Source organism: Lissotriton vulgaris, chromosome 4_1 (assembly GCF_964263255.1).
Source record: "Lissotriton vulgaris chromosome 4_1, aLisVul1.2, whole genome shotgun sequence".
Classification (NCBI taxonomy): Eukaryota; Metazoa; Chordata; class Amphibia; order Caudata; family Salamandridae; genus Lissotriton; species Lissotriton vulgaris.
This window is the reverse complement of record NC_141691.1, coordinates 553778542-553793775: the sequence shown is the minus strand read 5'-3', so window position 1 is coordinate 553793775 and position 15234 is coordinate 553778542. Positions and strand designations below refer to the sequence as shown.

The 15234-nt window shown below is 46.7% G+C and overlaps 1 protein-coding gene and 1 pseudogene across 36 annotated transcripts in view; one reads left to right on the top strand and one right to left on the bottom strand.

Moving 5' to 3' along the window:
* The window catches only part of CLASP2 (cytoplasmic linker associated protein 2), a 1795600-nt gene that overhangs the window by 174762 nt on the left and 1605604 nt on the right, over positions 1-15234 (top strand). The gene's annotated exons all lie outside the window — the stretch shown is intronic.
* Positions 1003-1971, bottom strand: LOC147722246 (dnaJ homolog subfamily B member 1 pseudogene; annotated as a pseudogene).

Genomic DNA, 15234 nt, shown 5'->3' with positions numbered 1-15234 from the left:
CTTTTTAAACACCCATGCAATGCTTTAAAAAAATTAATTAATCACTGTATTAAGAACATTACTTACAAGAGGTGAGATTTACAGAGACACTGTCCATGATTCTCAGAAGTTCCACAGAAGCAAAGGCCCTTACACCTGATAATGGACATTACCAGAGATGAAAGGATTTAAAAAATGAAAGCATTCCAACCCCCTCAAAAGTCTATGCAAAGGATGGGAAAGTTAAAACCTCTCCCCTTCCAGTAACATCTGATAGCGACTTTGACACTACACAAATAAGTGCTTTCCCACCTCATTGAGAACACCCCTCACACAGCTGCATGATCCAGTCAGGAGAAATGGTATTCCTGTATGGCAGGCGCGCGGCTCAATGCTGATTCGGATCAAAGGGCTTCAGACCCCACTCCTTCCCCCGTGTGTGTCAGCCTGGGATGAGAGCTTCCCGGGCACACACGCAGCTGAAACCGAGTACTTCACAGGTCTTTCAAAGACCATTCATTTGTTAACTAAGCTTTTTATTTTGTTTTCACCCCTTCTTAGAGCCCCTGCATCGTCACTCTCTGCCTATAGTTGGAATATTAGGGCCCCCCCTCCCCCCCCCCCCCCCAAATGGGCCGTAGTTTAGTTGCGCCTCTTCTGTCTGGTTTATTGACTTTAACAAACATTAATGCACTATGCAGATGTTCAAGTGCGCTATACAAATACGGATTTACATTTTTATAAACATTTTTACAGTACCTAACCCTCGGTGCACAGTGAAGTCATGGTACCCCGCTGTATATCGGTGAAAAAACAACAGCTTTCAAAATGCAACCCCGAGTTTCACACACACTAACTTTGGTCAGGCCTGGTAGATAAAAACTTGAAAACGTGAAACCCGTTTTAATACAAGAATGCTTAAGCATGTTACTATTGAATATTCCTGTATAACACTCACTTTTTACAGTTTTTCTTCAGGCCAAACACAAACTTTCCAGTTCGATTGTTTTGTCCACGTTGTGGCTATGCGGGCAGTATCTGCTCCAGTACTTTCTTTGAGGAGGGAGGAATTCAGTCTGGGAACTGAGGAAGAGGTTGCCCCGCTGCTCTGCGGCTTTGGGTGGCATGAGGCCTTCGCCTGGGATTCTGTTTCAATTATGTCGTCCTTGAAGACGGTCGGATGGTCCTGCTGTCCAGGGTCGGGCATTAACTGTACATCCACAGAACGCCTCTATGAGGGTGATTTTTGCTTGGTGGATAATGTCCGAGCCTTCCCTCTGAAGACTAGATGGGGTTTATCTTTTCAGAACAAAGACTAGATCGGAGATGATGCTTGTGGGTGTTTCGTCTCCTTCATTAGGGAAGGTAATCTTCGTGCCATTTCTTGATTTCTAAGGTTACAATCTCGTCCTTCGGAGTGTGCATTTCTGCCGTCTGGATTCAGGTGCTTATCAAAAAAATCTTCATTTTACTGCTGCAGCCGGTGTAGATTTCATCAAGATACCTTTAAGTGCATGCACTACTGGAGGGTCTTGATTTTTGCTGACGTGATTACGTCCTCGCTGAGCCCGCAGAAAACCCGTTACTGAATCCACCGACCCCCATCCCAAAGCTGGCAAATGGGTCATTAACTTCCATGTGCTTCGTGCACTGTAGCACGCATCAAAGAATTGCGGCCTCTGAAGAACTCTGAAAAAATTGAGGATCGCAGTGGAAAGTGTAACTGAATGATGGATCCACCGAGCCCGCCACCCACGCCCTTCATAATTATCTACACTGTACTTGTCGAAGAACTCTCGTTTTTTTGGGGTCACTAACCACGTCTGAAGCCTCTGCAATCACTATTAAGCTGTCTCAGAGAGCCTGGCTCCCTGTTTTTGTCACGGTGGTGGCGCAGCGCACCTGCTTGCAATACGCTTTTTTGAATTCCTCTTCTGAGGCGCCACGGCGGGCCAGGCCTCGGCTTTTGAACTAATTAATCTTTTTACCCATGGTTGCTAAAAAAAAAAATCGCACCTCTGTCACAATTTCACGCAATCAAATACAGAATAGTTTAATGCGAGCATCCAACCTCACACTTTCAAATACTAGCAATGCTGAAGCAGGCAAAACTGCTTAATTTACCTGAATGTGAGCCCATCTACGGCCACAGACTTCTGATTGCATAGGCTGAGTGACGTTTCACCCCCACAGCCAATCACTGGCTAGAGCCCAGTCATGGGCTGGTAGCCAATCAGATGCCTCCAAAGACTCTTTGCAAGCTTCGGATTGGCTGTGATCCCCAGAGTGCCCACAGCCTGTTGTATTAACGTGATTTAATGTCTACTTGTCCGTCGGACATACTAGACAATAAATCTTCCTGCCCATCAATAAAAACAACATGGTTCGGGCGTCGGACGATATGATTCCCCCACCCCTGGAAAAGGAATAATGTGTCTTTAAGGAACTCTCTGGAGACCCTCGGTATCCCAGCATGCTCAGCCCCTTCCTTTTACTTTCAGTTCTTTTTTCCGGCTCCTGCTGGCTGGACCCTGGAGCATTGAGCTCTCCCTTTTTGGGTGTTTTGTTAAGTGTGTTCCCTCGACGTATTTTTGCCTCTTCTTCACTTTTTTGGTGATTTGGCCACTCTTTTATCAAATGTGCCTGCCTTATTTGAGAAATGTCCAGAGTGTGCCAGGAAGAAGACAAGATCTGATCCACACAGGGTCTGTATCCTGTGCCTCCCTTCTTCTCATGTTTCTGGGACTTGTGAGATCTGCCTGCAGTTTTCCAGTAGGACCCTGAAGGACAGAGAGAAGATCAGGCTCCAAGGACTGGAGCAAAGAAGACAGCAAGGTCAAGGTGGGTCTGGGCAGGAAGGGGCTTCTTCCTCTGCCCGTGCTGAGGCCTCTTGAGGGCTCCCCAGTAAGAAGAAGGCCAGAAAACACCACCGGTCTCCGTCTCAGTCGATAGCCTTGACGTCGGCTTCGAAAGGAATGACCACGGTCTGCTCCCCGTCTCCCCAGGGTTCTGGGTCGAAACAACGTCGAGGGATTGACGTCAAGACCTCCGACGAGGTCGACGTCGAGAACGGCTTCGTCGTCTAGTCATCATCGACGTCGAGAGAGTTTGAGAAGGCGCAGGCGGTCGACGTCGAGGCGTCACCGTCGATCGACGTCGACTCGACGTTCGACATCGAGAAGGAAATCGTCGACATCGTGAAAGGAAATCGTCGACGTCGAGAAGGAAATCGTCGACGTCGAGAAGGAAATCGTCTACGTCGAGAAGGAAATCGTCGACGTCGAGAAGGAAATCGTCGACGTCGAGAAGGAAATCGTCGACGTCGAGAAGGAAATCGTCGACGTCGAGAAGGAAATCGTCGACGTCGAGAAGGAAATCGGCGACGTCGAGAAGGAGATCGGCGACGTCGAGAAGGAGATCATCATCGACGTCGAGGAGGCGTTCCTCGACGTCGAGGAGGCGTTTGTCGACGTCGAGACGGCGTTCCTCGACGTCGAAAAGGCGCTCAGCGTCGAGGAGGAGTGCAAAAACCACAGTTGATGGACAGAATGCAGAATAATGTCATACATTCACCCCAGTACAGAGATCTGGGCCTAAATCCATCGTTTTTTTGCACTCCACACCACCCCAGTTCAGACATGGCCATATGCAAATCAGTCTGACCATGTGCCTCATGGGAGCAGTCCAGCCCGAACTGCCAAGCCATGTCTTCCCTGGACCGGAAACAAGCATCCTGGGACCGGTTTCGGATTCATAATCCTAATCAGCCAGGCTATCTTGAATCCAGTGAGCAAGGGACTCACGTCTGAGCATACCCTGCCAACTTAGGGTGAACAAAGCGATACAAAAGGGGATGATTGACGGACTGGAATGCCAGAAACCGGTCCTCGGAAGCTTGTTTCCGGTCCAGGGAAGGCATGGCTTGGCAGTTCGGGCTGGACTGCTCCCATGAGGTACAGGGTCAGACTGATTTGCATATGGCCATGTCTGAACTGGGGTGGCTGAGTGAGCTAAAGAATGGTGCTGGATTAAACCCAGATCAGTTGACTGGGGGTGAGTGTTTGATTTGCTCAAACGTTCCGTCCATCATCCCCTTTTGTATCGCAGCGTCGAGGAGGAGAGCATCTCCCTCCAGGAGGCGTTCCAAGGCCAGGACCGTGTCTTCGGTCACCACAAGTCCACGGTCGCGACGGCGCCATCGCTCGGCTACCAGGGGGTACGGCCTCTAGGTCCACCCCCTTTAGATCAGGCGAAGAAAAGGAAGAGAGGGGAAGAGGCTCCGGGCTCGGAGCACTCACAAGTTTATTCCCCCGCCAAGCCGAGGTCACCTACACCTCCTCCGTTACCTAAGGACCCTCCTCCACGTAACCCAGCGCCGCCTCCTGTTCCTCCTCATCGTCCTCCACCTCCTGCACCACCACCTCCGCCGAGGTCTGCCTCGTTACCACATCTCCGACACCTCCTATGGGGCTACCGCAACCTAGGCTCCCGTTTAGGCCTCCGCAGCACCCGAGGCCGCGGAGTTCGAGATCTCGCCCCAGACGGAGGGAGGGATCCAGGAGTCCCGTCGCTCTTCTACAAGATCCAGACGGCGCTACAGACGGGACAGGTTGAGGTCCCGCTACAGGGATTTCTCTAGTGTCAGGGACTATTCACCCACCATGACAGATTCCCCTCGGATGAGGGTGTCTCCAGTAGACATAGTGTCCTCCTAGGACGTATTGCCACAAGGAGCGGCTAAGCTGGGCATCACGCTCACTGTGCCCGCACCACTGACATCCGTCATCTTCGAAACGCTGCACAAGAAGCAGTTGTCTCGTCCTTTGCTGCCCTTGGTGCCTGGGCTGGTAGAACCGGCCATGGAACTGTTCCTCACGCCTGCGTCTACGAGATCGGCACCTTCAAGGCTGCAGAAGAAATATAAGGCTCCTAACTCTGACCCAGCTTTTCTTCGGGTGGATCCCACGCCTGACTCAGTGATTGTGATGGCGGCAAGCAAACAGCACGCCACCACCCCATCATCAACAGTGCCTCCTGACAAGGAGAGCTGCTGGATGGATTCGGCAGGCAGGAAGGTTTGCGGGACGGCCTCCACATCGATGAAGGCCGCGAGTGCCTCAGCCCTGTTGGGACGTTACGATCGGGCTCTGTGGGAGTCCCTCCAACTGTTTGCGGACCACCTTCCCTGGGAGAAGAGGGAAGATTTCGAAGAGATCCTCGCGGAAGGTCTGCTGGTTTCCAACCAGGTAATAAGTTCGGCTGCGGTTTCTTCCCTCTTGGCAGCCCACAGGTACTGCCATGGGGTCAACCTGAGGCGCCACGCCTGGCTGCGTCTTACATCCTTGAAGCCCGAGGCACAGCAGAGAGTTGCTAACCTACCCTTTTCGGGCGAGACCCTCTTCGGGAAACATGCGGACGACGAGATGGCCCTCATGAAGGCTGAGGCGGAAACCCTGACGGCTGTCGGGTTGGAAAAGCCTACGGAACAGAAAAAAGACCTTCTGCCCGTTCCAGAGGCGGGTACGGGGCGCAAGGCAGAAGGCAAGGTCGACAGGCTGGACAGCAACAACAGCAGCAGCCGTTCCAGCGGAAACCGTTCCAAAAGCGCCAGAGGGGCCGAGGTGGTCAACAGTCTTCCTCCTCGACCAAAGGCCCGGCTGGGTCTAGGCCCTGAGGTGCTTCTTCCCCTTCATCTGTTACCCGCTCCGGTGGGGGGAAGCATTCAACATTACCTGGCAGAGTGGAGAAACATTACTCAGGACAAGTGGGTGCCGAATATTGTTTGCAATGGAAACAGTCTTCGTTTCACCATCCCGCCTCCAGCAATTCCACCGGTCTGCTCGCAATTCCAACTACGCGAGCTCCAGGCAGAGGCCGATACCCTGTTAAGAAAAAGGGCGATAGAAGACGTCCCTCTGGCTCAAAGGGGAAAGGGTCTTTACTCACTCTTCTTCCTAGTACAGAAGAAGGACAAGAACGAGTTCAGACTTATTATGGATTTGCGACAAGCAAACCAGTGGATTCGCAGGCAAAAGTTTTGCATGCTGTCTTTGCACCAGATTTTTCCTTAGCTGCACAGAGGAGACGGCTGTGTGCGATAGTTCTGCAAGATGCGTACTTCCATGTGCCCATTGCACGGAAACATCGGAAGTTCCTGCGCTTCTTTGTCTGCGCCAATCACAATCAGTACACCGTACTACCTTTTGGACTGAAGTCTGCACCCAGGACTTTTTCGAAATGCATGGCTGTGGTAGCAGCGCACCTGAGAAAGAACAAGGTGTTTGTCTACCCGTACCTGGACGATTGGTTGATCAAGGCCTCCACCTTCTAGGAAGCACAATTGCACTTCAACAGGACGGCCGTCCTGTTGAACCGTCTGGGGTTGCTCATAAATCTGTCCAAGTCTGTCCCGATTCCTGTACAGTGCCTGTAGTACTTGGGAGCCTCCATCAATACGCTGTCGGCAAGCATGTCTCCTTCGGAGGAGAGACGCTTATCCATCCTTCGGAAGGCTCAGGCTCTCATAGCTGCTCCATCTACAACAGTGCGCGCACGCACCTACACATGAGGATGCTACAGGAATGTTTGGAGGACCAGTGGGACCAGAGGAAATGGTGTTGGGACGACCGGATTCAGTTGTCTCTTCAAGCCCAACAGTCCCTGAGATGGTGGTGCTCAGCAGAGAATCTCCTCTGAGAGGTTCCTTTCCACAAGGACATCCTGACTCAGACTATCGTGACGGATGCGTCTCTCCTGGGTTAGGAGCGCATTCAGACCATCTACAGATCCAGGGAACGTGGTCTCCGACAGAGTCCATGTATGAGGAGTCCGGTTGCCTTGATGACCCCCATGGACTTGCCACCAGGCACTCCTGTCCAGGTGGGAGCATAATGGTTTGTGGCACACCACTAGTGAGATGAAAGGCAGGACATCTGCGCACCATACCTGTTTGTCCACTTCCCTAGTCTCTTTGCTGCAGTACAGAACGAAGTTATGGTCCTGCTTTAAGAAATGCAAAGCACCCGAGGAGTTTGTCGCCCTGGAGAAAAAAACTCTGATTCCTGGGCAGTTGAGAGTGCTGCAGAGCCCCTGAACCATTCTGATCTCCCCAAGTCTCAGTTGATGGTGAGAGGCGGGGCTGACAGAGGAAAGCCAGGGTGCCATGGGCTGGGCATTCAAAGCACAAGCGGAGTGTTTGTTGTCTCTGCAGCCCCTCCTCCTCTTCCTGCTCTTTACCGCCTTTCCTGCTTCAGTTTCTCAAGTGAGAAAGAAAGTGGTCGAGCTGGACCTCCTATCATAGGTTTACTCCCAGGAGACCTGTATCTTAAAATATCCAGCATTAAAAATGCAATAGGTCTCGCTTTTCATTAAGTTAAAGCCATTTGCTTTGCTATACAATACCATTAACTAAGCAAATGGTTGTAACTTAATCAAAGGCAAGACCTATTGCATTTTCAATGCTTTTTCTTGGGTGGGGGAGAGCACCCCCCAGCTGGGACCACTGCATTCCTCTGGTCAATCTTTGTGCATTCTCCCACTATCTGCTCAGAGAGGCGGCGTTCCATAGGGCCCACACAATCGTTAGACACCCTATAACTTGAGGAATCTACAGCTTCATAAAAGTCCTCATCCCACTGGAGGAAGGTCACAGTCCTCCGCCTGTAACATGGCTTGAGGATACTGTATGGCAATAGTAGATAGGCACCTAGAATAAAGGCCTGAACCCTGAATGATTGCGGGCTAAGGCGACCCTGATCAAACACACGCACGTGTGTATGCAATTTAAGCTGGTAGAGGGCCCAGTCTAGGTGGGTAGCCAAAGGCACATGATTAGAAGGGTGCAAGCCCTAGAGACATCAACACCCTTAGATGTGACTGGGTAACGAGCTGCCCAGTACCGTGTCCCATCTACTGGCTCTGAAAGGCCTCTCCCAATACAAACCCTACAGGGTGTCCGAATCTACAGCTACCGCAATACAGACCCCAAGCAGTATGTCAGTAATGACGGTTTGGGGGAATTACAGACCCTGAAGACTGGCGTCACCCTAGGCAGCAGAACAAGGCTCTTCCACTTCAAGGCTCCGACGGTGCGCACTGCACGCCCGGTATCAGAGAGCCGCACGCTGCAGAGCTATAGTGTCACCTGACCACAACGCTCTCTAGAGGCTTTGGGACCACACCGCAGTCCGAACACAAGCAAGGGCTAGGTCACGTAAGGAGCGCCGAAGCGTGCTGCAGCTGCAAGTGGAGATCTGAAAGGAAAGCGCGTATCAGAGCCAATGCCGCACAACAAAGCCATACAAGCTGCAATGTGCAATGACCAATAACTATGAGCGCTGCTGCACACTAATGGCAAGTGAAAACTGTTTCAGAACTGCATATCATAGAATTTCCAAACACTCTCTCGCAATAACTCGCAAAGTAAATTCAGGAGAAACCAAAACACCCCTTAACTGGCTACTGAGCAGCGAAGAAAGAAAAGGGGAAAGAGCAGCAACAGAGGACTTTATTGGGACCTGGTTGCCGAGTCTAAGAAAGTACTTACGAACTTTGTTGTTTCCCTGATGTTCATGGGAATTGTTTTTTGATGTTTTATTGGCTGTTTCTTGGATTTGGGTATTAAAGAGAAGAAGGAAAGCATAATCCTCACCTCCAAATTCCAGATTCGAGTCGAAGTTCAAAGTTTGAAAAACCAAATACTGATCTAATAGCACCAGAGTGGATTTATACCAGATCATTAGGCAGCTTAGTACCCCAGTTGGGTAAGCAATATATTATTGATAGTGCCAGCTTTACTCTAAATAGGTCTGTCTAGCACCCTACTACCGGGGCTATGTAAGCCATTATTTTCCATATTTGATTCTGCAAATGGCGTCCATGAGTAAGCATTGCTTTGAGCTTGTTTTAAGCGTTCATTTAGAATTAGCCATACTCTAAATAGTGAGACAAATCTAGTATCTTTTAGTCCTCTAACCACCAGGCAAAACTTAGACTTGCCAGATTTAATTGCCGTGCTTAGCTTCTGTTCATTCATTTTATTGTATTGCTGAAGCCCATTTTAGGAACCTTTTAAGACCTATTGCAGTTTGATCCAATAGTGCTGTATCATCTGCATACTGTAAAAGAGGCAGATGTTGAACACCCAATTTTGGGGAAATATTTTGAAATTAACCAATGATGGCAGTAGGTCCGACGTATATAGATTAAAGAGAAAAGGAGCCAGGGCACATCCCTGTTTCAAACCCCAATTGGTTGAATTTTTTTTAGATTGTTGTCTCAAACCCAATTTTACTCTGACCCATGTGTCAGTATGTAAGAGTTGAATTGAGCTAAAAAGTTGTTCAGGTATGTTCTAGGCCACTTTCCCCCACAGTGTTTACCGGTTTACTTTATCAAAGGCCACACTGTAGTCTAGGAAGCACACCTATATTGATATTTTCTGGATAATCGCCTTATTAGCTCACAAGACGATGCTATTAAAGTTAACTAGACTTTTGCAGCCTTTCCTGAACCCTGTTTTACAGGTGGGCAAGATTTTGAGTTTGTTGATCCAAACTTCCAATTCGGCCAGCAACAGTTTTGCGAACACCTTTGTTTCTAACTCAAGGAGAGCTATTATTCTGTAGTTCTGAGGTTTGTTAGTAGACAACTTTTTGTTAATAGAATGCAGAATTAAATCCCACCATTTCTCCGGAATGATTTCTGTAGCAAGAATTCCTGTGTAGGGTGTTAGCACGGGATTGCACTTAAAACTTAAAGACAGCCAGCTGGACTCCTTTCAGGTCAGGTGCCCCATTACTTTTCACGGCAGACATGGTTTTAGCTAGATCAGATTTTATCAATGGTAATGATACAATGTTGTTGAGTGAGTCAATTCTTAGCTTGAATGTCTCAATAGCGTTCAGTCAGGGGACTTCCTATTGAAGATGAATGGATATATGGTTAACAGTGAGACATCTAGGACACTCATCAGTTATTGCTTGATCATGACAAAGTTATAAGTATTTTCCCATGTCTCCACATCAATATTATTTGTTACACTTTGGGAGTATTCTAACTTATGAATGCGTCTCCAGAAGGCGGTATTATCCCAATTGTAAGCCCATTGACAGATGTTGTTCCTTCTCTTTGCCTGAAGGGCTGTCTTTGCTTCTCCGAAATTCCCTCCCTATCTATGTTTCAGATTCACAATGCCTAAATTGCAGTCTACACTGCCATGTTTTTTCAATCCATGTGCTAGTTTGTTATTTCTTTTCTTGATTGACTCAGTTCTTCCGTTTACCGTGTAAGCTCATTCTGACTTTTACACTGTTTACTCTTGTGGGGATGTTGCAATCTCCTCTGATTGTAAGTGGGCTGACAGTGGTCCACTAATGAAGTGATAATCTCATCCTAAGCTTTGGTTGTTAGTGAATCCCCATTTAAGTTGGTCATTGCCAAGAGAAAAGTTCCAGTGTTCATACTTTTCTTGGGCAGGTATATTCCATCTTGCTCTGCGCACGCAGAAAACCTCCGCTTCCAATGAAATTGCCTTCAATTGATCGTTATAAATTAAATCCCAGTAATAGGAAATGGTCAGTTCCGTAAGGCGCGGGGTGACAAGTGCATAATTCAGAACTTGCTCCAAAATTGGGACTGTATGTTAACTATACTGGAATATCCGGCAAGACGCTTCCTTTGAAGTTTACCAACTCTTACTCAAACAATTTAGCCAGAATCTTTTATTGCTACTACAAGTTGTGGAGGAGTTAGGCGCAGTGTCCTGTATCTTACAATGTTGCTGGAGTTCAATTAAAGTCCGTTCTTGCAGGCACACCGGTGTGAGCACCTCGTTTACATCTCCCGTTGCGATAATTTCGTGGCCCAGAAAATCAAGCTATTGGTTCTCTAAGTGCTCCACCAGTGTGTCCTGTGCGAGTCTCTCTCCTTCCAAATAGGAGAGAATATATAGGTTGTAAAGAAGGATTCACACTTTGTTTCCATTATGAAATGAAAAGTCTGTTACTAAGATGTTATTTGAGGCAATCTCTTACCGAGCACTTAACGTTCACCATGGTTGAGATGTATGTTTTGAGACCCACCAACTGTCTTCCATACCCCTAAAGCTTCACTGTTGGTTAAATGTTTGGGCTGAAGCCTTTTAATCGCACATCGTTCTTGGTCCAAATTTTCTGTAGTCAAATTTGTTTAGCCAGCCTATGAGTTCTGAATGTGTTTTAGTTTGCGCCAGCCATATGCCAAGATAATATTGTATGCTGAATATTGAATTAAGCATCTTAAAATTGATACTATGCTTACCTTGAATAAAATATAATTTAGCAACTGATCTGGTCTTTCATCCAAGATGGTTGTTTAGACTTCTAGTTTTATCAATACGATATGTAAAGTATTCTTATTAGTGTTCTCTGTTGAGCCAGTATGGTCTTCATTAGTATATGGGGCAAAATATACCTTGCTAATATTCCACCTCCCCCTCCCATTCACCCCCCAGTCCTTCAGTCCCCCAAACACACACTTTTGCAACAGTTTCACAGGCATCAGTCTTTTCTCTGAGACCTTTGAACATCTGTTTACTTCAACATTACAGTCATATGATGACCCACTTTGAATTTTGTTCAGTTAATAGCAGGTTGACTGTCAAATTTTGCTTTATTCGTTAAGTCTTTATTTTTATTTTTTTAACATTCTCATGTACTTTTCGGTGTCATTTTCTCTCATTTCATGTTTCTCGTTCATACGGGACATTAATCTGAATTTTAAGTCTGAATCTCTTGAAAGAAAAAATGAGGTGTCTAAACCGCTGGCAGATGCTGTGGGGCAGCATTCCAAACAATTATTTGTCACCCATTGTGCCATTGTAGAAGCCTGCCTTATACAATTAGTACGAACCCTGCTCCACTTGGAAATAGTCCATTCTTAACTGCCAGGCATGGACCCCCTCCAGAACGACACACAAGCAACCCCAGACTGGTTTCTGACCTATTAGGCCTCGTCAGTGATGTTTTGCTTGGATCCTGTAACTATGGGTTTTAAAGATACCCGAGTGATAAACCAGTGATTACACTATTTACAGGCCTTCCTACCATCACCTTTTCTGTTTGATGGCCAGGGCTATGTCCAGTCATGAGACCGTGTTTGATGTTCCACTTCAGCCAAACTGCACCTGACGGAAGAGTCCCAAATATGCTGAAAGCGGTGTGGGGTTTCTTGTGTTTTCCTTTATAGAGGGCCTATCTTGACATTTCGAACTGGAAAGTCTATTGAAGCAGGACCAAGGCTTATTAGCATGTGTAGTAGTCAAATTATTTTGCAAGCATTCCTTCCAGCACCTTTTGTGTGTTTGGTGTTGTATGCATGGAGGTGATTGATTTCAATAAAGGTTTATCGAGTACAATAATCCATTGAATACACTCTGGAAAAATAGGCTATTGATTCTTTCTACAGACCATTAGATTGTGTGTTATTGGGAGATTCTTTTTTGTTTAATTTCGAACTGTTGGTTTTGGAGGTGAATTGGATGCTGTTAACCAAGAATTATTCTAACTGAAAGCTTTCTCTGCCGACAACTTTATAAAGAAATTGAGTTACCTTGTCAGTACTTGCATCCGTACCTTATCTCCACCTATTTGGAGAAGTAATCAGATGAAACTGCAGTATATTTATCCTGCTTTGATAGTGTTGTAAACATGCCTAAATTGATGGCTGCTTTACACAAAGTTGTTTTCAGAATTTTCACTTTTAGGAATTGTAGATTTTTTGTTTTGTAATGTAGGTCACTTACTAAACATTCTGCACATCTTTCAAACTTGATATCAATAGCTCTAACCATGAAAGACCCACAAGCGCCAGTTCCTTTGAGCCTTATTATGACTTTTATTATGACCTGTGAGGAGCAGAGTCGAATATAAAGCCCTCTGCACTTGTCACCGGATCTTGTATGGCAGGGCACCTCGACCATTGAGGAAACTGATTGAAGTCTACGAACCTGCTCGAGCGCTCAGATCCGCTGGTGGGGGTCTGCTGAGGATCCCCAGGGTTAAGAAAGCTCGCATGGGAGGCAGATCCTTTAGGTGCCTAGCGGCAAACTACTGGAATAAACTCCCAGTGGACTTGCGTCTGGAACCTGAAGAAGCGAGGTTTCGAGCGAAATTAAAAATCCACCTCTATGCTAAATAACTGCCTGCTCGGCAGCTGTGTTCCCTGTTTGCCGCCTCTCCCACTTTTTCAGCGCGTGGACACGCCGGTGCGCGTAACTCAGCGCTTTATAAATGTCCCTATTATTATTATTATTATTATTATTATTATTATTATTATTTTGCAGTGTGGGAGCTTGGCCGCCCTGCCCCTCTGCCGCCCAGTTCCCATACCACCAAAACATACCGCCTGCCAGATTACGACTTTTTAAGTTGCTAGCGGGCAGTTCTTAGGTTTCCCACTGGGGTGCCTTAGAAATAGGCACCGCAATGGGAACATCAGAGCATGTTTGTGCATTTCATTCCGTGCAGAAACATGGGGCTGCATGTAGACATGTGCCCCCCTGCATGCACTCCATGGCGCAGAGGCACAAGGGGAACATGTAGTGCCCCTTTGTTTTCTCACCGCCACATTTTCCATGGCGGTGGTGAGGAAACTCCTAATATGCTTGGCGGTGCCTAGGCGGCACCTCCAGCGCATTAGGGGCCTCAGCCCACTGCGCCACCGCAGTCATCGATCCCTGGCAGCAGCAGCGGTCCTGTGGCGGTTCAACCGCCACAGTCCTAATGCGGCGGGCGAACTGCCAGTTTGGAGGTCCGCAGACTGTCACCAAGGGTTCGGTAGTCCATTTGACCGCCACACTTGTGATAAGGCCCTTAGTCTTCACTTTGTAAGTGTAGTACCTAAATGCCCTTCACATGCATTGTTGATAATATTACTTCTGATACATACAGGTGGTGCTGTTTTAACTTCCTTGAATACTAGCCCCTCTCAAATGGAAAGATCTAGCTGAACTATCTGAAAAGATGTTAAATCTCCTGTAAAAGTATTTTTTCGGTCATCTCTCAGCACCGTCATTTAAAATATTCTTTTTGGAAACATCACCATTCAAATCATCTACCCATTCCGCAGGAAATAAGGTCAAAGTTTCATTATTATTATTATTATTATTAACCCCTTCCATGCGGCCGCGATTCCCCTGGTGTGCTGTAAACAACACGAACAGGGGCGGGCCGTGACGAACCTCAGCCGTCATCAGCACGCGAGCACCGTCGTGCATGACGGCTGGGGTTCGTCATCAGCATGGAAGGGGTTAATATTATTATTATTATTATTATTATTATTATTATTATTATTATTACTACTACTACTCCATAGGTCAAGTACTCCACAAAACACACTTTTATCATTCCGATCCTCACTTTCATACAGAGAAGAAAAATATAGAATGTCTACTGTGGCATTTTAATGTCCAGTTCAACACTGAAATAGTGTTCTAGCAATTTCGTACTGAATGAAGCAATTTTAAGTGTGCTTTTATTTCTATCTTTGAGAATGTTTGCTAGTGAGCGATAGTACGCGTACTACACATTTTTCCCCCTTACGAAAGCGGAATTTAATAGCAGCCCACAATAATGAACCGGTTCTCAGTAGGTGCACAAATCGAACTTTATCACCTATAGCTCGCGTGTGGCACCTAGCATAACTACATAACATTAAGTAGAGCGTTGTTTTACAGATTATTTTGGTTTTTACGGTGAATGTCCTAATCTTAAGTGTTTGATAAACATTTAAATACTCCTTCAGCTCCTGCTACCATTTCCTGAGTACTTAACAAGGTGCAGTAGGAAAAGTTTGCGCCTGAGTTCGAGTGAACTTTTGTGCTATGTACACAGTGAAGATACCATAGGTTAATAACAATAATCTGATGAGACCTGCTGCTGTAGGTAACTTGATAATAGAATGTCATAAATATACACCGTCAAAATTTAATAAGATGCTTCGTCTCTCTCTCAATATTTTTTCTTAATTCATCAAAAATGCATTTTGTACATATCCTTATCTGTTTTCGTGACTGACTAATGAAAAGCGTTCACCACTAAAATGATCAAGTTGTGCTAGGGTGTCTCCTCTTGCATGAGAATTATTGTCTGCTTATCTAGCCTGTTAAACCTAAGATCATTGAAGAATTAACCGATTTGAGCCTTAAATGCAAATTTCGTTGCGGAAACAACGTCCTGTTGCATGGAATTACTTGATAAACCGCAACAGTTTATAATC